The 24,807-nt window shown below is 33.4% G+C and overlaps 1 protein-coding gene across 4 annotated transcripts in view; it reads right to left on the bottom strand.

Annotated features, from left to right (window-relative positions):
- The window catches only part of LOC127069959 (connectin-like), a 224,806-nt gene that overhangs the window by 131,326 nt on the left and 68,673 nt on the right, over positions 1-24,807 (bottom strand). The window contains exon 1 of one of the 4 annotated variants that reach the window (XM_051007708.1): positions 19,109-19,128. The exons of 2 other annotated variants lie outside the window; for them this stretch is intronic. The gene's annotated coding sequence lies outside the window, so the exon portion shown is untranslated. Of the gene's footprint in view, positions 1-13,231; positions 13,275-19,108; positions 19,129-24,807 lie in introns of those variants that run through there. One more of the 4 variants, XM_051007706.1, reaches the window with a different exon arrangement.

Raw genomic sequence — 24,807 nt, 5'->3', positions numbered from 1 at the left:
ATGGAACTCTAACAACGGTGATATAACGGTGCACAGACACATGGGAGAAATAATAGTTAGGTAGTTTCACGCTACTCGAAAATTAGAAAACATTTCTATCTCGTTATTTGCTGTCATCGTAACGTTTAATCCGCGTAATCCGTTTTTTCTACTTCCTTTTTCGTTTTTTGTTGTTGTTGTTGCGAAGAATGCGAGGGAAAGGAGGAAAAAATTACAAAAAAAAAAAAAACGATTACGTATTAACAACCAATTGTCTCGCTTGTTAAAAAAAAAAAAAAAAAACAAAAAGTGACGATTGATTATTCCGCGATAAAAAAAAAATAGACCTCGATATTACGCGAAAAGATCGCCTTGAGATCGAACGAATGAATTATCTTCGAACAAAATAACACGATTCAATCAACAATAAATCAATTAAATCGATCAAGTGAAATCCTAGATTGTAAAAAAAAAAAAAAAATTCGTACTCACGAATCGTCTTCCTTTCCTGCCTCGTTTAGCCCGTATCGCTCTTGCACCTACCCATCGTCTATCTCGAGACCATAAATTAACGAGATAATAACGAATTCGTATTAAAGTATGACCGCGTCGTAATTTTATTACATAATAGCAATAGTTATCGAAGAAGGTAATATACACGCACGTATGCGCGGACATACACACGGACAGTCATAGACAGGACGAAATTCGAGTCACGATTCGCTACTAGCGTAGTAAGTTTTATACGAACGATCGACTTTACGATCGAATATATCGTAAAATACCATCTATACTCGGACTAAGGAAACGGAATGTAAATTTGTAAAGAGGGAAACGTGAACGTAGAGGACGGTGGGTGGAAGTGAGGGTGAAGGGTAGAAGGAGGATGAGGGCAAAGGGGTATCCGGGGTTAGGACGAGGAATACTTTATAACGGAGAAGGAACGGTGGGGTTTTAGGGGGATGTAGAGGTGGAATAGACGGGGTGGTGGTCGGGTGTGAGGTGTCAGGGGGTGTAGGGGGTAGGGAGTTTGTAGGGTGGAAGGCAATCGACTCGCTCCTGGATATATTTGCATGAGTGCACACTAATCGCAAATCGTGTGATACTATCTCTGTCTTTCACTCTCTTTCTCTCTCTCTCTCTCTCTATGGAGTAAATGCAAGCAAGTGAAAAGTAATTGCGAGATAAAAAGTGATGAAAGAGAAAAAAGAGAGAGATAGATAGAGACAGAGACAAGGAGAGAGAGAAAGAGAGAGAGAGAGAGAGAGAGAGGCGAGGTCATGGAGAGTCCGTCACCGGTTCAGTTAATCGCGTTAGATGCTCGAAGAGTCTTTTCCCACGTTGGTCCTTGTTCAATGAAGGTTAGAGAGAGAAAGAGAGAATAGTGTTTAATTAAATACTATGCTTCTGACACAGAATTCAATGTAAAAAGAAGAAAAGATAGAGAAATAGAGAGAAAGAAGAGAGAGAAAATATATATATATACATATATATATAAAATATGTATAACGTATATACGAATATCAAATGCTTTCTCTCTCGATCTCCATCCGTATTTTTCTATGTTTGTCTAATGTGTTTTTCTAATCTATCTTTTTCTTTCTCTTTCTTTCTTTCTTTCACTTCAATCAAATTTTTTGATAACGCTCTCGCGTTATTCTCTTCTCTCTTCTTCTCATACACAACACACGTACACACACACGCACTCGCTTTTACTCTTTCATTCTCTTTCTCATTCTCTCTCATTCTTTTTCCCTCGTTCTTTCTCTCAGATTCTTTCTCTCTATCTCACTTTCTCTTTTTCTCGTGCTTCGTATAACATACGCGTGCGTGCGACATGCATCTCGGCCAGGCCTTTTAATTAAAATCCACCATAACAAGCTGGCTTTTCTTCAATTACAGGACGAACATAGACACGTTTTCCGCGACACGTCATCCATACACACGGTTATCTAACTCGTTTGTGTTCGATAAGACAGATGAGTAAAGAGAGAGAGAGAGAGATTGCATGAATCTATTTCAAGGATGAGTAAACAAAGGGACAACGTTGCTCATCTAGATTGTATCTTTGAAGATAATTGTCAAGACATTGACGACAATATTTCAAAATCGTTTTTGTCTATTGATTTCGAAATTCAATTTTATGTATATATATATATATATATATATATATATATATATATATATAATTAAAATAACAAGGGAACGTTAATTAATTTTACTTCATATCACTTTTGACAATGAAGAAACGAAGAACTAATTGAAAAAATGAACGAACGAATGAACGAATGAAAAAGAAAAAAATAAAGAAAGAAAGAAAGAAAGAAAGAAAAAGAAAAAGAAAAGAAATGAAAGGATAGAGATATCAAATTATCTAAGTTTTATTCTTAAAGGATGAATTCCCTTCGTTCGCGCACTTAGGAAGGAGATATCTTAAATCTTTTTCGAACTATCTCCATTACGAGGCAGTTATCTCAAATATCCGCAAGCAGCCATCCTTGTTCGTTCTACTATGCTACGACGACACTAGTAAAGTGAGTTGAGTGCCAACTCGCAAAAGGTCCAACAGACAAAGACAGAGACAGAGACAGAGACAGAGACAGAGAGAGAGAGAGAGAGAGAGAGAAAGAGAGAGAGAGAGAGAGAGAGAGAGAGAGAAAGAGAGAGAGAGAGAGAGTGTATGTGTAGATGTATGTGTGATTTTGCTAACGGCACCTTTACGAAGCTTTCAACGAAGTGAGCCAAACGATGAGAGACTGCAAGTCAGAGAGAGAGAGAGAGAGAGAGAGAGAGGACGAGCACTAAACAATTTAACAAGTTTCTCGATGTTGCTCCCGTTTCACGGAGAGGAAAAGAGATAGAAAGATATATATATATATATATAGAGAGAGAGATAGGGAAATAAATAGATAAATAGATAGATAGATAGATAGATAGATAGGGAGAGAGATAAAGCACACGGCTTATATATTAGTTTATACGCGTTGAGACTTTGTTATCAATTCTAACTCACTTAAATACAAGTTAGTTGGATAAAACCTGTCGGATTTGTCATTTGAAAGATTCACGCTATATTCGACTACAGGTGGACGTACGAAACAGCTGTTTCTGTATTTATCAGAGAGAAATACTATATATTATTCCACTACGCATACACGTACATATCGACCATATATATTTTTGTACGTATCTATGTATGTACATATTATACGTATTCTATTCACATATGTTTGTACGTATATATACATACATAGGATCAATTTCATCCAGTTCGCAAGAGGTTCACTTTTAAGGGCGAAAAGGTTTAATCCTTCCCAACCGACTCTTCTCCTTTTGCTTTGTCCTACCAATCCCCTCCAACCTTTGACCCTTAGGCCATAGACAAAAGGGTTGCGTCAATTTAATAAAAATTTCAACCGGAGGGTTAGAAAATTTCCACTTCCTCTCTTCCATTAATCTCTCTCTCTCCTCCTACACGAGTCATTTGATACGATAAGTGATTAGTCTCGATGTTGTGTTATAGGATACGTAGATGCTATTAGTATATCATATGATTGGTCGATGCGAGAGAAAAGATAAAAGAAGAATTAAAAAAAGAGAAGAACGTTTTTCTTGCGAGTACGAACGTTCTTTCTTTAAATATAGACTATTGATTAATTTTTGACATTATCTAGTTACTGACCGATTTAATAATTATCAAAAATTTGTTACGTACGTTTCAATAAGTTAACTTAGTTAATTGCGTTCGAAAATTCATTACTGAACTTCGAGTACATATATACATGTATACATAGATACATATACGTACACTTACAGTGTGGGACGATTTGTTCGGACATTGAAATTGGATTAATCGTCATACTCACAATCATTCGGATTTAATCGAATTGAATTGTTAATCCTTATTGAAGTGTTAGATCAATTAGCAGAATGTTTGTGAGAGAGAAAGAAAGAGAAAAAGAAAAAAAGAGAGAGAGAGAATCGAATTTATCTAATGAATCATTTAAGAACAATTTCAAGACAGGTTATATAGAAACATGTAGTAATACATCATGTTGATATACAGATTAATTACGAATTAAGGGCCGATAGAAAAAAAAAAGAAAAATGAACAAGTAAAAAAGAATTATATTAAAAAAATCTTACGAAGGAAATCTTGCGAAATAAAACGCTCGACTTCCGGTTGTATAAACGATCCGGTAATATAAACGATTTTTTATTTCTCTTTTTTAATTAAATATTTCAATCAATTATTTCAGAAAAAAAGAAGAAATCATTTAACGAGTCTAGTGGTATCAATCAATAACAATATAATTGTAGAAACGAGTAGATTTGCTTTTTCTTTTTTTTTCTCTCGATCCTATTTTACATTCCATGAATATCTTAATATAGCCTATAGTCTTAAGACCCCATAATCGTGAATGTCGGAAAGCAGGAATTTGTGAACGGAGAAATGTAAGGCACTTCGCGCGCGCGTGTGTGTGTGGGTGGGTGTTTGCGTGAAAGAGAGAGGAGATGAGAAAGAGGACCAGTATGAAAGAGACGGAGATAGATAGATAAAGGCACGCAAAACGTTTGTGTATCTTGTTGGAACGTTGGCTGACACAAGGGCTCACCAAATTGAACAAGGGCCTAAGGGCCTACACTAATTTACGCACTTGCCTAATTCCAACCGTTTCGTCCGCTTACACTTGTCTTCTGTTCTATCATTCCCTTCTCCCTTTCTCTCTTTCTCTCTATCTCTATTTATCTAACTCGTATCTCTATAAAGAAAAAGAGAGAGAGAGAGAGAGAGAGAGAGAGAGAGAGAGAGAGAGAGACGAAGCGAGAAATTCCAACAAGAATTAACTTAACCTAAATGGTCTTTGTGCGGGTTGTAACTAAAGTCTTTGTTGTTGGTTACCGTCTAAAATCTTAGGGTTATCGTAGATCCATTTTGGACCTTTACGATATACTAAATGTTATATATATATATATACTATCCCAATCCTTTACTAGAGATTACCAAGAGATCGTCGTACGATTGTGGTATTACTTGTTATCTATGAAACTCCGTTTGCTAGAAATTTGCTTTGAAATGTGACTCGAACAACTGCTTTGATATATATATATATATATATATATATATATATATATATATATATATATATATATATGTACCAAGATTTACATGCTGTTAGAAAGTATAAGCGAAACGTCTTACGTATATATGTAGTACGCATATTGAAAATTTGCAATCAATATTTATTTCTTAGCCAGGATAGCGCAGAAATTTTTCTTTTTTTTTTTCCTTTTCTTTTTTCCCTTATTTTTATTTTTTCCAATTTTTTTTCTTGATTTAATATCATCTCTTCTCAACATTTAATAATTTTTTCTTTTTAATATTTTACGTTTTAAAGACGTGATTTTTTTTTTTAATGTTTTCCGTCCATCTGTCTCTGTCTCATTTTTGTGTATCTCTCTCTCTCTCTCTCTCTCTCTCTCTCTCTCTCTCTCTCTCTCTCTTTCTCCGTTAGATTCACGTATTTTGTTTCAAGTTAATTAAATTTTTTTGGATTGTTTGTCGGCGCAAAAAAAAAACAAGAGAAATTGACGATTGACAGGTTTTACGGTTTTAATTTTCGACGTACGTAAAACGATATAATATAATACTTGTAATAGATAAAATTTCACCCTCGAAATTCTCGTATGATTTCGTGTAATTCGTTCGGTTTATTCTTTTTGCCTATCTCTTTTTTTTTCAATACCCAGCCCGCTTCCTTCTTTCTCTGTTTTTTTTCCCCCTTTAAAAGCGAACATCACACACATTACATTAATAATAAATGAAATTTTCGTAGAAATAATGATTATTCAAAATACGCGACTGTCGATTCGATTTGAATCGCTTATTCGGTCTCTGCCCAACGGGCTAATAAGATTAACTGCCAATCTGTTATATAATCGCATTTTCGTTGATAAACGAATTGATTTCTCGCAATACTTGGCCAACTCTTTTTATATTAAACGAATCGATACGATTGAAATGTTATTTGATGCATGTTATTAGTATTTCTTTGCTTCGCTTTGCAAAACGTTTATTGTACAACGTAACGCATTGCTTCGTGCAATATCTTAGGATAAATATGACGAGAAAAATTAACTGCGAAAAGAAAAAAGAAAGAAAGTATAAAGGAAATTGAAAGAAAATGATAAAAAGAGACAAAAAATGTATGATGAATATTACATGCTACAACGTTATACATTAATAATTTTAACGAATGTATATATTAATTGTTTAACTTTAATCATACATAAATATAAGTATTTCTAACAATTTCCATTATTTCATCGAGCGTTATTTTATTTAATGATCGAACTTATGTCAAAAATTACGCATTCATTTTATTACGCGAAAAGAGAAAAGCTATGACGTAACGATCGCCGAACTTCCGGTCAGCTGAAAGGGTCGTTTCCGTTTTAACGCGAAAACTTTTACGATTTTACAGCGTTCTCTTTTCAAACGATGCGATTCAATCGATGATACGCGTCATCGACGGACGTCTAACGCTTCGAACGAAACACGAAGGCAATAAACTTTTTAAAGTTCTAACCAATACGTAAATATAAATAAATAAAACGATGCTATTAATACTTACAACACGCATACACGGATGGATAGACGCGGAGGACATATTTTTTCGTATCGATTAGAATTTAGATTAGAATTTTGATTAAACGATATTACAAATATTATTATAATATAATTAATTAAACGTCTCGACGTTTATCTAACGTTCGAACAATGAAGACGAATTATCGGTTCGGAAGCTGTCGGAAGTGCACATCTCCGTTGTTATCGGCTCAAAAGCTATTGAAGTCACTCCGATATCAGTTCACGCGAATGTAGCCTAACAGTCAAGCTAATTTCCTGCGTATAGAGATAGCGTTGCTCTAAGCGCATTCGACGTGCATACGTGATAGGTGCAATTATTAGACTAGGAAATTCGATGCTATCGAATGCCCGTTAAGATCTTACGATCTATTCCTTTTCGCAGAGATGATTTATTAACGTACTATCGCGCAGATAAATAAATCATTACTCTATCTTTACGTTTATCTATTCCGTTCTCCTGAAAATTTTAACTATTAACTTTACCGAGACTATTTTGATTTTTTGTCCTTACCGCTTGATAAAATCGTCGTTTATTTTACTGACAGAAATCCTGTTATCTCTAAACGGTTAAATATTGCTTTCTCTAAAATATTTTTGCTTTCTTAATTACATTATTTTATTTCGAGTATTTCTGTCGGATAGAAAAAAAGAAAGAAAAGAAAAAAGGAAGAAACGGATAAAAACGAAAAGATAAAAAAAGAGAGAAAAGAAAAAAAAAGAAAAGAAGGAAAAAGGTCAATACTTCAACTTTTAAAAGAGAAGTTTAATAAAAATCGACGATCAAAGCAATATCATCGAATAATATAGACAAAAGCTTTTCGAACAATTCGATCCGAAAGGAATGAATGTAATCGAGCAATCGACATATTTCCAATCGATTACACTCTACTATCATAGTACTTTAATAATGCCTACAACCGATAAAAAGAATAATGTTCGTTCACAAAGGTCAATATTAAAATGGATATTTCTTCTCTACCACAAAAAAGGAAAAGAGAGAGAGAGAGGAAAAAAGAAACTAAAACATAAAATAAAAGAAAAAGAAAAAAGAAACAGTAATTCACTCGAGTAACATTCCACAGATGAGACCGAACGAACTATTTCTATCTGGTTTTAAAACGAGTGGACTAGAAAATGATTCTTCGATCGTCTAGTTCACCAGACAGTTGGGTTTTTCCGGAAAGAAAGAAACAAAGAAAGAAAGAAAGAAAGAAAGAAAGAAAAAGGGCAAGGAAAAAGTAAAACAAAAGTTAGAAAGAGATAAAAGATAGAAACGAAGAGAGAGAGAGAGAGAGAGAGAGAGAAAGAGAGATTGAGAAAAATAAAGACAGAGATAATCATAGACAAAGAGCGAGAGAGAAAGAAAAGTATAGATAAAGAAAGAGACAGAAAAACGTAGAAAGAAATAGAGAGAGAGGGAGAAAGGGTCGTATGGAAGAAGGGAGAGAAAATAGAAAGAGACTGAAACGACGAGAGAAAAATAGCGTGTTAATTCTGAATCGCGATGATATCTTAAAGCAAGGTAGCGACTCCTAGAAGAGAAGTCGGATACGAAAAAGGAAGCTTCGAAAAGGGTGAAAATGTAGTAGCTCGTAACCGCTCTCTTGGAAAAAGATTGTCATTCTCGTTTCTACGGTGAAGACCATAAAACAAAGCTGAATCGCGTGCGGACTTTTTAATTGCCACCTGAAATTGCTAATGTTCGCGCCATGTTTCACATTATACATACGTACGGACATGCATACGTATTTTCTTTCTCTTTCTCTTTCTCTTTCTCTTTCTTTATCTATCTTGCTTTGTCTATCTCTTTACTTTTCTCTTACCACTCTTGCTTTCTCTCTCTCTCTCTCTCTCTCTTTCTCTCCGTGTTTGCATATCTCTCTGTTTATCTCTATCTCTCTCGTTCTTTGTTAGTTACTACGTAAGTCGTTTCTATTACTCATGCTACGTGAAGACACATCGGCGTTTCTACGTTTTCTGTTTCATACGTTGCGACATATTCTCCCTTTCTCTCACTCTTCCTCTCTCTTTTCTTTCTTTCTTTCTTTCTTTTTTTTCTGTCTGTTAAAGTAAATAAAAAAAGAAAAAAGAAAGAGAGAGAGGGAAACTTTTTTTTTCAAAGCTCATAATTCTCTGAAATTTTCGCGACATTTACATTTTGCATGCGACTTTAATCGGGATTAAAAATTAAAAAAGGAAAAAAAAGAAAAGAAAAAATACTCTCGCGTATTGAAATTTTGACCAGTATCGACATATACCTAGCGACGTACCACGCGAACTATGTTTCGTGCAGAAGGAAAAAGAGAAATGGAAAGTAAAATAAATAAATAAAAATAGATATAAAAATGTATATGTAAAAAAAGAACAAAAAAAATCGTTCGTCCATCATATGCATTTGCAGCAGCAAGCACATCGGAGTTCTGTTATTATTAATCTCCGATGTATTTCTGGAAGTGTACTTTTAGTTCGGAAAAAGTAGTTTTTTGCTGTTACAGAAAAAAAAAGGAAAAATAAAATTATCGAACAAGAAAGAACGAAATCGAAAATTAACGATTAATTTGGTATAACAAAAGTAGTGCTAAGCATATATACATATACAATACGCATATAACTCTTATCTGTTGGATTATTTATAGAATTGTAAACGAAAAGAAAAAATTTATATCAATAATAAAAAACACATAAAAATCGTTGACTCGTATTTACGACATTCGAGTTTTGCTGTTATTAATCTTCGACTTATTTCTTAAAATTTACGTTCAGCGTGTTTGGAAAAAGAGCTCTTTCGTGTCTAAACACGATTTTTCTTTATCTCGCGTGTTCCATCTTCTTATTTATTTATCTCCCATATGTACCCACTGTTTTTATTGTTATTACCTTGTACGCCGTCTCTCGTCCAAACAACGTACGCGCTGCTATAATTATTATTATCATTATTACGATTTATACATATATATATATATATATATATATATATATATAATTTATAATATATATTTTACGATATATATGTAAATAAAAAGCGCGTACGAATAATTTATTTATAAAGAACAAGAAGAAGGGTCAAATAAAAAAGTAAATAAACGAACGAGAATTAAAAAGACACAGAGAGAGAGAGAGAGAGAGAGAAAACATACGCGCGAGAAGAAGAAAATGGAGAAACAAAAGTAAAAGAGAGGGAAGAGATGAAAAATAATAATTAAAAAAGAAAACGATAGAAAGAAGAAGAATAAAAGAAAACATACGGAAAACCATCGATGCAAACTTCTATATATATCGAATATACATTGAAATATAGTACGTACTTTGATCTATACGAAAGAAGATTGGAACGCTAGGACTATCGTCATCGCTTTGAATAATGTACGTCATCGGGTGTAATGCAGGGTGCAATATGTAGACCGTAATGTGTGACTGAGTGTGTAAATTATACGTCGACGTGGCCGGCACGTAGCGTGCTATGGTACGTCGCGTCCCGTTGCGTCCCGTCGCGTCCCGTCGAGCTTTAACTCGCGGAACGCAAGCGGGAATTCGAAATGGCAGCCACATCTCGCGTGATTTGTTACCACCAAAACATCCATCTCTCTCTCTCTTCTCTATCTCTCTGTGTGTCGTTCTGTCTCGCTCCATCTCTTTTTTTCACTACGCTCGTTGAACGCCTGTTTAAATGCCTATGTAAACTTTAAATAAGCAGCTAACTCGAACAAAGTCATCTACATCTTTTTCTTTTCTTCTCCTAAGTGTAATAATTAAACGAAAATATTTTAATAATAATTGTTTCGTCAAATCGATATTCGATCCAGCATCTTCTTTTATATTGCTTTTTTAATCTCTTTTTTTTTTCTGAAATAGCACTTTGCGATGTATCATTATATACTGTATCAATAAATACATCTTTCTTTTTTTTTTTATCAACTACGTTACAAATTCTTGTTCAAAATGATTTCGAAGTGACAAAGCCACGTGTATGTGGACGTATATGTATGTATGCACGTTTGCTGGAATAACATCGACCTCGAAAATATTTACTGCCAAATCCCTCTTGAGCCAAGGGGTGACGAGAAATACGGGAAGAGGTGAGGTGCGAGGGTGGGGTCAAGAGGAAAAAAGAAAAATAGAAAAAAGAGAGAAAAAAATAAAATAAAATGAAATAAAAAAGGAGGAAAAAAATATAAAAATTGATGCTATTCGACTATGGGGTAAAATAATCGGGAGGCAAACAAGCATTTTGTCACAGGTACAAGCGGGGACTCGGACAATGCGGGGCAATGTTAAATCGCGATAAATTCGAACGTTAGAGCGTTCCGCAACGCTCGACGGAATTCTAGGCGGCCTTGTTTCGCGTTTGCAAAAACACACACACATATATATATATATATATAAACGCAGACAATGTATGATCGGAAATCGCGAGGCTAATCTCGACAAAAAGAAAAAAAAAAAATCGAATATTTTTAACGAGTGGCTATCAATAATGTCGCTGAAGGGATACACATTTTATATACGTATACGTTTAGACGTCTTATGTTTTCCCAACAGTTAAATAATTGCTATAATGCAAAACAAATATTAAAATAACGTGTGTGCGTTTGCGTGTACACAGAAAGACGCAGAAACAATAATTAAATTTTAACACGTACATACTTGTATAAAACAATCTTGGAATACTTGAAATAATTCGATAGATGTATAAGAAGGAAATCTATAATGAACTTTAATACTTTGTTAACTAAATAGAAATCCTTTCGGAAATCTTGTCTAATGTCAAACGAAAATGAGAAATATCGTATTAATTCTCACTTATCGGAACTCGCTAAAATGAAACTCGTGCTTTGCAAATGTTCTCGGAAGGAGAAGCAATCACGTTCATTAGAGTTTCTCTCTTACAGTTAGAGAGGACCAAAATTTGTCTCGTTAATCAGCATTCCCGAACTTTCGAGGCACCTTTAATCTACACACGAACACACACACACACACAGACAGCATCTATATACATCCACGTTCATATATATTTGCATCCTATATGCAGTCATTCATTACATAAAGATGTATATATTGACTATATACTGACACACTATACTGACATACATATATATACATATGCATACTTACATACATTTATACATATATAGACGTAGAGAAATATATATACATATACACGCATCGATGATACACATATAACGAAAAAAATATACGATGTACTTACAGACGTACTTACATACGTGATACGTACCTAAAATAATTTTTCAAATATATCTGCGATATCGAAGGACACTTTTTATTTAACATTTTTTTATTTTTTTCAATCGACGTAATAATGAATTGTCAGAAACAATAGAGACGATTTGTGATCGGAGAGAACTTACTTCGTCAACTAAAATCGTAGGGTTCGTACTTCCGTGTGATTTGTTTCCTCGATTCGAAGCAAGATCGAACGTATGTACATATACGTATATACGTATGTACGTATGTATATACGTATATACATTTGTTGTACGTATATACGTTTGATATGTGGGTGTAACTTACGAGCGAACGATCAAAGCGAAATAGAAATAGAACGAATCGTTCGAGTTTGTTTATTTACTGCACGTGAATTGAAGATACGTTAGCTTTAGAATGAGTGTACTACACGTACACGCGCATACGCTTGAAGGTCGAGAAAGCTTTTATTTTTCTTTAACTGATTTTTATTTTAAGTTCGCAATACCTTATAAAACTATAGCGTTTGATAATTTCTTTATTTGTATAATCGATTTTGCGTATGGCTGTAATAGAGGTATAATAAAATAATTATATATAATTCTTTTTTTTCATTATAAACGAATACGTCGATTTATACGGTTATAACGTGTATATTATGCGCAAATATGATAAATAATTATCGTAGAAATGTTTCATAAAATATCGAATCTAACTGGTTACAGTTACCTGTTCCATATATATATATACGCATGTTCGTACATGGATAATACATACACAGATACGTGAAATCTAACATAAGCTTGTATATTTCTAAACTCGACGATGTCTAAACCACCTGTTGTTGGACAACGATTTTATCGAAATTTGAAAGAGATCATCTAAGAAAGCTGAAATACGTTCGCAATCATTTTCAATATTAATTAAATGGAAAAAGATGAAATGAAACGAAATAAAATAAAATAAAATAATATAAAATAAAAAGGAATAAATGAACGGTATAAAACCTTCTTAATCATTTCCTATTCCCATCTAATCGTTCTTCTACGCGATGGAAACATAACGACATTAATTATTCAAGTAATTAACATTCGTGCGGCTACGCCAGAGGTATCGTTAGCACGGCTTACACCCTTTCTAGCGATCAATCTAAAACGCGTCAGCTCGCTCGACACGATGTCGTGGATCGATATGACCTTTGTCGAAATAAATATATATATATATATATATACGTATATAAAAGAAGAGCTCGTAAAATTATCGTAAAAGATTAATACAATAAATTAATTATTTCAACGTGCGAAATAATATCGTCTTTGTAAAAGGGATATCGATTAATATATTGCGTCGCGAGAATAAGGCGTATAGATATTAATAAGTAATATAATATATACATACGTGCACACGTGAGAAAGTACCTGGACGTCCGCCACTCTCGAAGGTGAATACGCAACTAACACGATTTAATTTGATATTCTACGACATTCGTCATTGAATATCATCAATGTTTCTATCGTGTATTTATAAATCGTTCGTTAACGTTTAACCTTCAATCCGAATGTAAACTTAACCTTCGATCCAATGTTTTCCTTCTCCGAATATACACTCTAATACGCGTACCAATATTCTAGTAATAATAATAATAGCAACAATACGCAATACGTGTAATAAAAATTTGGAATTAATTATTTGAAAACGCGTCCATCGGAGAGATATAAATTTACACATACGTATAATAATAAATCTCGATTAAATATTCGTCGAAATATTGCTTCTTCTTTTTTCGTCCCTTTCATTCTTTTTTTTTAATTCGTTAATTAATTTTTAAAAGCTACGAAATTTCAATTACCTTTAACAAGATTGTAATAACATTGCTCGTTAATTCATTTCAATGTGCGAGATGTTAATTTCGTAAATGAATAATACCTTGTTAAATCTCTGAGAAGAATTCTTCTTGTCTTTCGGGGGAGCTTTCTCGTTTATTTTATTTCTTTCACTTCTTTTTCGTTTCTCCATTTTCGAGAGATTACTTAATTTTAATTTTAATCTTTTTTGTCTTTTTCTTTTCCCTTCTCTTTCTTCCTTCCTTACACAAAATCGCATAAAAATTTTTCGTCAATTAATTTGGACGTGTGAAAAGTAAATTCTCACGCGACGAGAATGAATAATTCTTGTTAAAGATCGAAGAAGAATTTTTCTTGCATTTCTTTTATGTTTTTTTTTCCATCGTAGGAAGCGATTTCCCTTTTTCTTTTTTTGAAAATCATCAAATACCTGCATACTTTTCTTTTTTATATATATAAAATTAATAAAAAAATATAACAAAAAAAGTATATCAATTATCATGCAAATAAATTGATCGTTAATACACTCGAGTGAATAATTTAAAGGGAGAAAGTGAGACAGATAGATAGAGATACAGAAAAGGTAAAGAAATAGAAGGAAAGGATGAGAAAGGGCAAGAACCTTCGATGGCTCATGAAATCCAGGACATGGCCAACTACAACGCGTTATTAACACTTCCAGTCTCGGATTTCTGAATTCATCCGTGTTAACGTCTGTCCGAGAGATATAGGTACTCAGCTAACTATGCCAACACCAAACAACTAACACCAACCAAGAGCTACCTAGCTAGCTATCTATCTAGCTACCTAAGCAACCAACCAACCAGGCAAATCAGGGCAGACCAGTTCAACCAAGATGGTTGAATTTAACCTACCGACTTGAATATTTATAAGGTATGATATATATATATATATATATATATATATATATCGAAGTTTATTAAAAACGGATCGAGATGATGAAGAAATATCAACGCTGCGCCAATAATCCTATCGAAAAACATACATTTTTTAAGCGCAATGTCTGATACAAATAAAAAAAAAGAGAAACAATATTTTTGTTTTATATTAATTAAACAAAAAAAAATTAAATATCATTAATCCTTCAAGTATTCATTATTTGCTAAATACTTAACCACAAACGAAACTTTAGAATGGCACGATCTATTTTCTTTAAAGCGACTCGAAGAAATAAAAAAAGAAACAGAGGAAGAAAAAAATAGAAGGTGGAATAGAAAAAGAGAGAGAGAGAGAAAAAGAGAGAAGAAACAATAAAAAGAAAAAAAAAATACAAGAAGGAAAAAAAAGATGGGATAGAAACTTGTTGCAGAAGAAAGCGTGTAAATACGAGGTCTCTCTCTAACAGTGCTTTGCATTCAACAGACGCCTCGAGGAAGCCTTGCCAGAAATGCGATATCCTCTATGTCTATTTGTTCCTCTTTCCCCCTCCCCCTCTCTCTTTTTCTTTCTCTCTCTTTCTCTCTATATATGACAGAGCACACACACGTATGTATATATGCATATATATGCATATAATATATATATACGTATTTGGTATGTAGCTTTTTCTGTCTATGCAATTTGCAAGTAAATACAGAAAAGAAGAGTGAGACATTTTACTTATATATGCATATATACACTTGCATATATATATATTACATATACATATGTGTGCTTGATATATATATATATATATATATATATATATATATATATATATGTGTGTATATATATCGACACGTAAAATATTTATACATCTGCAAGAGTCTCTCTGTTTCTCTTTCTCTCTCTCTCTCTCTCTCTCTCTCTCTCTCTGTGTCTCTCTGTCGATCATTTTAGAAGCAATATTCGCCGATACCTTTGACGTTATATCACTGCAAATTAACATAATTTACAAACGCTAAAGTCTTTCTCGATTAATATACATATACGTATATACATACGTTTATAAAATAGTAATCAACTTCTATTCGTTTTATTTTAATAAGAAGAATTACCATGGAGATATTGTATACGAAGTGGCCAAGAATTTTCATTGATTTAACTTAATAACGTATATACGTACATCATCGTTCGTTTTATTCGTCGAAAATCAAGGTAAGAACTTCAAATGCAAATATAACCAAGTTATCGGTAATATTAGCATTTGTTAACATTGGAACTTTGAAAGATCTATTTCCATATGGTGTGTCCCAATGGTGATTTAGAAATCGATCGATGAAAGTTAGAACCATCTCAATATCTACTTTTGCAAATTCCTATATATCTCTATCTTTTCTCAAGAGACAGAAAGAGAGAAAGAGAAGGAATAGGACGATGACAGGAAATGACGTAAAACCCCAAAGGATCCATAAGAGAGGCTCCGATGTTGGTGAATCGAGTCTCAAGCGAGTCCATGATTTCGTTCGTAGAATATTAGTGCCGCTTTTGCAAACGGACTCGTTGATCACCCAGCACACGTTAGAACCTAACACACCGCATTGAATATCGTCCATCCATTGAACGGTTACGAAAAGCTACTCCTACTCGAAGTACGAAGATATATATGTATATGTATATATATGTATATAATATACATATATATGTATACAGGTGACGGAGATGAGTCGAAAACGTTTCCACCGATGATTTTGGTGTTAGTCGCGACTTGATCGAGAGAACGAGCGTTCCTCTCATGGGGGAATAGAAATTTTAGCTGAATTTCAACTTCAACCACGATTTATATATATATATCTTTTTCTCTCTTGATCATTTTCCCTTAAATCCGAAATTTGTCTGCTTACGTAGTTACACACCTACCATTCATTCAACCATACGGTAGAAAATCTAGTGAAATTTCAAGTGATTAAAAGTCCTCGGAAAAGAGCTTTTATTTTTGAATTTTCTAATATCATCGGTACACTTTGTAATAAATAAATAAATAAACAAATATAAAATCTAAATGTACGAAGACTTTTTTATTTAAGGATGTCCAACAAAAGGGAAACACGAAGAGAAAATAAGTTAAAAAAAAAATGTAGAAGAAATTAATAACAAAAGAAAAGAGATAGAGAAGAAAGAAGAAAATAGACATTTTCAAAAAAATCCGCTAAACAAGAAAAAGGATTTTAAACACGTTTCGAACGTGCTTAGCCGATCGATTACAATCGAACTAACGTCAGCTGTTCGTACTCGTCCATTAAACCACCTTTACCCCCAACCCCTTTCCATCTACCGCTTTCAACGATATCATCGATAGAGAAAGAGAAAAAAGAAAGGGGAAGAAAGAAAGAGAAAGAGGAAAAAACGAACGAAAAAAAAATCTAAGAAATGCTACGTAACACGAGACGAGATCTCGAAGTCCATCGTGTAAACGATCTCTCAGAGGGAAACGATTTGATAGTATCACTGATATTAAACGAAATCTAATACCGTTCTATTATTTCTCTAATGGTTCTAAAAATGATACGTAAGTTTTTTCTTTCTTTCTTTTCCTCTTCTTTTTTTTTCTTTTCTTTTTTTTCTTTTTTTTTTTTTAAGATGAAAGGATACATCGAATTTTTTGTTGTATCAACGATCTCTTTCGTTTCTTACTTTTATTTTTATTTTCATTTTTATCTTCTATTATATTCTTGTCATTTTACTTAAATTTGTAATTTTATTATATATCTTCAATGTTAATCGAATATACCTATATATCGAATATAATATAACAAAAAAGAAAGAAAGAAAGAAAGAATAACAAGAAATCGTTACACCCTCGGAAAGTAAATCTTCGATCAAAGAACTATAAGTTTAAAAATGTATACTTCTAAACCAATTTAAATTTATTGATATGTTGGATTTGTTTTTTTCTTTAGTCGGATTCATCGTACGCGGGAAAAGGAGAAAGAAAAAAGAAAAAAAAATGAGCAATGGCAAATGTTTCCCCTGTTATTTTATCTCTCTCTCTCTCTCTTTCTCTCGTACCACCTTTTCACTCTAATAAACGTAGGATCCCCCTAAGTCCAGAGAATGGAACACATCAAAGGAACTGTCACTGATCGAGCGAGTTCATATAATTTGCTTTTCGCATCGACGAATTTCAATAGTATCGGAAATCTTCGGTATTTCATCTATCTATCTATCTCTCTTTATCTATATATCTATCTATCTCTCTTTATATATATATATGTGTGTGTGACGGTAATGGCGCCGAATCCACAAAGGACACCGAAATTAGTTTCCAACGAGGATTCCATTCATTCGATATATAGTGATGAACGCTAAAAGAAAAAGGCCGGAAGTCGAGAAATCGTTCAACGATTGCCTCTCCCTCTCTTTTTCTCTCTCTTATTCTTTCCGATTTTCTCTTTTGACATTTATGAAAATCGTCATTGGAGTCACGACATTATTCGATTACGTTCCCCTACTGCGAGCTAATACACTATAGTCTGCGAAAAGAATGAAAGGATCCGACGGAATACGACAGAATCGACGGGTTACTGCGAGATTGTGTGTATGCGTGAGAGAGAGAAAATTTCTACTTTATATATATATATATATATATATATATATATATATATATAGCATACATACACGCACACAGAGAAAGGAAGAGAAAAGTTGATAGTGACTAGAATTGAAAAGCAGAATCTAATCTCGAGAACTGATAACGAATATCTTTTGAAATTTCATCGATTTTCAATTTTCCAAATCAGTAAATATTTCCAATTTCCAAATGAGTAAAATTCTAAAGTAAATAATCCTTGGAATTTTCTTTTTTACTTCAATCTTTTTTGTTCTTTCTTTTTATTTTTTATTTCTTTAATCATTACTCACTCGATTTTTTTAAATCGTTTACTAGTTTCGTAGACCCCATTAATTTACATTGTTTATATATTCTCATTTAAGTACACAACTAAAATGAAAAAAAAAAAAAAAAGAAAAAGTGTTAAGCTAAATACACTGACTGCATAATTTCTCTAAATTAGAAGCACAGCAACCCCCAATTTAGCAACCCCTCTGGTAATCCAATTTAGAAAAGTGGAAAAGTTTCGTAAATATTTCGTTTTTTACCCCACATAGATTACAAGCGATTTCACAATTTTCTTCTCATAAAAATTAATTACAATTAAATAGAAATAACTAAGCAAAATAAATAATTGTTATTTTATGATAAAAAAAAAAATATACACGCATATATTAAATTGTACATACGAACTGTATTTTTGTAAATTTCAAACGTTTGCAAGAGTACACAAATGTTTCAAATAATTTGGAATAGAACTTAATTATTGTATCTAATCTCGACGAATCATTTTTTTATTTTGCTATTCTTCAAATAATTGCAATTTTCATAATACATAAAATCCACATAAAAGTATATTATTCCATCGAAAATATATTTTTGCGTTGTTCGTATAATTTAAGAAAAAAATAAAATCAATCTCCTTTACAATTTCAAACTCACCAATCAGAAACCAACCAATCTCCGAAGGAATAAAGATGGCCACTGGCGAATCAACGAAGAAGGGTAGTAGTAGTAGTAGTAGTAGTAGTAGTAGTAGTAGTAGTAGTAGTAGAAAAAGAAGAGCAAAGAAAATGAGAGTGAAAAAGAAAAGAAAAAGAAGAAAAAAATATTAAAAAGTAAATAAGCTTTGAAGAAAGAAGAAAGAAGAAAAAAAAAGGAAACGTACAAGGGAAGATGGTCGTTTATTGGCTAACGGTAGCTCGGAGGGAGTATGGGGAACAGAGATGGGGTGGTTTAAGAGCCGATTTACAAATTAAGCACGTGACGCGAGAGAGCAGCTCTGCTCGGTCGCATGCTGACGGGATAACCTAATATTTATACAATTAAGCCGATGGGGGTGTAACGACATATATATATATATATATACATACATACATACATACATACATACATATGTACATATGTATATGTATATATATAAATAAATAGATAGATAGATAGATAGATAGATAGATAGATAGATGGATGGATAGATGCGAAGACGAGGCAAAATATTGGTAGGGGTTAGTGGCAATGACGATGATGGTGGTAGTATAGTTAGTAGAGATAGTGGGGGCTGTGAATATAGACCAAGCAAGGGATGAGGATAGGAGGAGTGGTACATAAGTGGGGTGACAAAACTTCGTTACGCCAATCGGAGCGTGAAACCTGTTGGGTCGCTGTTTAGCCCTCTGCTACCGGCAAAATGCCACCCCTGGCAGAGTCCCTTTTTCTCTCCCCCTTAAAATGAACGGAGAAACGAAGGGTGGTGAGCGAACCAAACGGATGATGAAGAAGAAACGACTGTGTGGGGGTGGAAACAGGGGTGGGAGGACTACAGGGTGAGATTTTCGTTTTAACCTCCCTCTATCAAAGGAAAGATGGCGAATCAACGATCGCTCGGTACCGTATACTTTTTCCCACCAAAAACGAAAGCTTAGGGGCTCGTCCAACCCCTTTTCAGTGGTAGCAAAAGTTCACTCGGTCTGACGTTAGAAGAGGGAAAACGTAACGTGTTTTAAGGGCACAGAACAAAATGGCGATTTTACGTAAATCCTTGCAAGACCAGTTTCTATTTTTTTTTTTTTTTTTATATTTACTTATTCGTTCTTTTTTTGTTTCTTTTTATCTTTCCTCGAAGGAGTAGATCAGAGTACTCCATTAGAGACACTCAATTATATCGAACTATTAAAATCCTCGATAATGATTCATTAAGATTATATACAATAAAATAATCTGAAATGAAAAATTGTTGATTGAAATCCCGTGATATATCCCATATCGCTTAAATAACATTGTCAGGGAGAAACAAAAAGTAAAAAAAATCTATACACACGCACACAGAGAAATAAAGAGAAAGAGAGACGAATGAAAAAAACGTAATATCTTTTTCAAATAAATCGGATCGATAGATCATCCACCTCAGCGTCCATCCATCTATCCATCCACTCGTTCAATTCATTGACACCTGTTCGAGTTAGAAAAAGGAAAAATAACAAAAAAAGAAAAAACAATAAAAAAAAGAAAAAATAAATTTGTAGAGACGAATTGCGAATGCCTCGTCTCGTGTCTCGCACATTTTATGAACACATGTAGGACGGAAAGAGACAGAGCGTGCGAGAGGGGATGATAGAGCACGAGCGGTAGGACGAAGGGTGAGGGCAAGGGTGACGGTGCGAGCGGTAGAGAGGAAATAGTGGTAGAGTAGAGAGTCAAGGACGACGACGAAAGTGGTGCTTTTGAATAGAGCAACAACGACTCCACCCACCTGTTTCGTCGCTCGACTAGCCGTGTTATTATATCGTAGACACACCCTTGTGTTGCACTTTCACGAGCGTAAATTAGTTGCCCCGTTAGAATTCGAATTAGTGCCTCGTAAAGGTCAAATAATACGTAGGGGATGACGCTGATGAAAAAGTGTCTTTTTTTCTGTGGCCATATTATAATGGATATAAACGACCACCTGGGTTCGTATCAACTAATTATTATATCGTTAATAAATTGGACGATAGCGCGATTATTATTATTATTATTATTATTATTATTATTATTATTATTATTATTATTATTTGTATTATTATTTTTGTTGTTGTCGTTGTCGTTGTCGTCATGTATGCGCTATGAGGATGCGCAATGCATTTCCTCTTATATATAAAAAAAAGAAAATTATTATTATATGGATAAAAAATATTCTTGAATAAAAGAAGATATATATTGTAAAACAGTGCATGCGATATAATACATTCTGATGCAATCGAAAAAGGAAGGCACGTTTTTCCCTTTTTATTCTTTTGAGTAATTTTAAAAAAATATCATATTTGAAAATAAATGTATATTGTATTATTATTATTATCATCTCACGCGCATGCACAAACACAATATACATATATATCATTTTATTTGCTATTGAAGTTGCTTGAAAGTTGATTCATATTTATATTAAATATCAAATACCTGCACGAATTATTATATAAATAATATGCAGTCATACAACATACATCCCATTATTATATTCATTATTATAGAGTTTCTAAAATATACCTAAATATTATATCGCAGAAAAAAAAGAAATAAAACGTATACCCCTTTGATAGAGCGCATTAACCCGCCACTTTCCCTCCCACCTTCGCTCGTCGATCAAAGCAACGCATAAAGAAAACTTTCTCGTTGGAAATGATTTACATAATAGATGTGTGCACGTGTCACGTACAAGGGAGTACTAATCGTACTATAAATATACCCCCTGACCAAACCTCCTTTTAACCCCCTTTAGATATACAGCGTCAAATTTCATACGATACGATCGAGTATCCCGTTTTTATTGAATTAAAAAAAGAAAAGAAAAGAAATAAAATAAAATAAAATAAAATAAAATAAAGAAAGACTAAAAACATAAGAAATAAGAAATAAAACGAAACATTAATAATTATTGCTTCGATTTCATAGAGAACGCTGCCATTATTAAAATACAACAAAGTCGTAAGAATCTACTTGTCCATTTTTTTCTTTTTCTATGAAAATCAATATTTTTTATTTATTAACAAAATCTCGCAGAAAACGTCGAGTACGGAGTAATCGTACGAGCATCTCGACGTCACTCTATCTTTTTGATCGATATTTTCGAATCGAGTTATACGACGAGACTTGAACGAAGTTTGACAAACTGTGCGTAAGAGCGCAATAACGCGTATCAATTTTTTTTTCTGCGTACCGTCCGAGTAGCAATGAATTCATCGATCACTGTTTCTTTTTTTTTCCTTTTTCTTCTTTCTTTTTTTTTATTGATTTATTCTCGTTAATAAAATTGTCGAAACTGTAATCACTCGAAGATGGATGGCGTCCTTCGGAAGTAGATAAAAAACGAATGCCTTACGTTTAACTTCGAAACCATTATAAATTTAAAAAAAATATATACGTGCAATAATAATAATAATAATAATAATAATAATAATAATAATAATAATAATAATAATAATAATAATAATAATTGTAATGATAATAGTAATGGAGGTGACAACGATAACGATAACGATGACGACGACGATGTCATCCAAACGATTAACACGAAAATCGTTTTATCGAATTAAATCTGGCAATGAATAATATCGCACTGCTTGACACTTCTCTTCTATCGAAGAGAAGCTTCATTAAGATTAATATTATTCGTTTTATTATTATTGTTATATTAATCATTCGGTTATTCAGTTTACGTAGACATAACGATAAATTTATCGGCGAACATTAATATTTTCCAAAGTGATAAATTATCCTTAAATAATAACGACTTGCGTCCGGTATTGTACTACCGATCGTCCGATATTATATATACGTATAAGTAATAATCGATATATCGAATTAATGAGCAGGACTATCGATAGTCCATTCTCGTTAGTTATTTCACATACGGTTTGTTTATTTACTAATCGATAATATATTATGACCGAAGACGCTAATACGATTAGGTGCACGAATTTATTTTTATAACGTATTGGAACAAAAAGTGGGGGCGAGAGAGAAAGAGAGAGAGAGAGAGAGAGAGAGAGAGATTTTTGGTCGATACTCTAATAAAAGAAAATTTAATAACGATTACGACGATGAGAATAATGAAGAAAAAATTTTGTAATTTATCTAATCGCTTACTAGAGAAAAAAAAAGACTCGATAATCATTCGAATTCGCTACTGATCGAAATTTTTTCGATAAAACGATGATCGAAAACGTAAAAATAAGGGAGGGAAAGAAGAGAAAAGAAGAGAAAAGAAAAAAGTTCTTAAACGCTTATAAAACTCGAGAGAATCGAAACTCGACGGAGTCTCCTATTCGTCGAACAATAAAATCGATTTGGTAAACCGGAACGTGGAAGAAGAGAAAGCTCAGTTGTTCTCGATAAGCCATTAAACCTATTCTACAAAAGATAGTGCGAAAAAAAGAGTAAAAGAGAGTACGAGAGAGAGAGAGAGAGAGAGAGAAATCCAAGAGTTCCAATTGTTCTCACTCTTCCAACTCGAAATATCTTGGAAAGAGAAGAACGTTTAGAGCCAACTCCTAACTTCTAAGCCTTTCTTTTCGACCTTACGAATTCTATCGTACAAATATATACGTTCGAATACAAACGTGAACGATCTCTACTCGCAAACGATATAAAATTTTTCGTAAAAGTAGATCGATTTAGATTTTTGATACTGAATTTGATTTGCAAACGATCGATAATACTATCGCCTAAAACATTCAATCTTGGTCGTTCCATTTATCAATCTTAACATACTACCCGTGATCGTTATAATCGTTATCAATGTAATAAAAAAGAAATAAAAAGGGAAACAAGAACGAGAAAAGAAACAACGTGTTAAAGCAACGTGGAATCTCTTTGAAAACGTAAAAGTCTCCCCCTCTCTCTCTTTATCTTACTCTTTGGGTGTTATCGCAAAACTCCGAGGGTAGTGCATACCTCCATCATAAACTCTGGTAGATCTTCGTAACACGTGCGAAGTATAAAACCGACGGAACGACGCCTTCTTGACTACTCTCTTTTTTTCTCCTTCTCTCTCTCTCTCTCTCTTTAAAGGAACGAACGACGAGCTTGCGTTCCACGCTTATCTCAAATCTCTTTCTTACTCGCCAATCCACGAGAATTATTCCACGATGTGGATAGAACGGATAGAAAATGAAAGAAAAAGAAAAGGAGGGGGGAAGAGAACACGAAAAAAAAAGAGAGAGAAAAAAGGAAGAGAAGAAAAAGAAAGAAAACGAATAAAAAAAAAGAGAAAAAGAAAAAAACCGAGTTGGCGAAAGCGAGATAGAGAGATAGATAGATGAATAGAGAGATAGAGAGAGAGAGACGGAAACGAAGAAAAAGTAAGAAGTTAGCGAAAGATAGATAAAGAGATAGAGCTAGACATAGAAAGAATATAGGAAGAGAAAGAGAGAGAGAGAGAGATGAAAAAAAAGGTGAAGACTTGGCGAAAGAGAGATAGGGATAAACATAGACGGAAGGATGTGGAAGGAAAGAGAGAGAGAGAGAGGGGGGAAAGAAAAGAGAGTTAACGAAAGATAAGTAAAGATAGACGTAAAGAGAAGGAGAGAGAAAGAGATAAAAGAAAGGGGAGTTAACAAAAGATAGATAGAGATAGACGCAAAGAGAGGGATAAAGGGATGAAAGAG

This window comes from Vespula vulgaris, chromosome 17 (genome assembly GCF_905475345.1).
Source record: "Vespula vulgaris chromosome 17, iyVesVulg1.1, whole genome shotgun sequence".
Lineage (NCBI taxonomy): Eukaryota > Metazoa > Arthropoda > Insecta > Hymenoptera > Vespidae > Vespula > Vespula vulgaris.
Note: the sequence above shows the minus strand (reverse complement) of the source record. Positions and strands in the feature narration are given on the sequence as shown.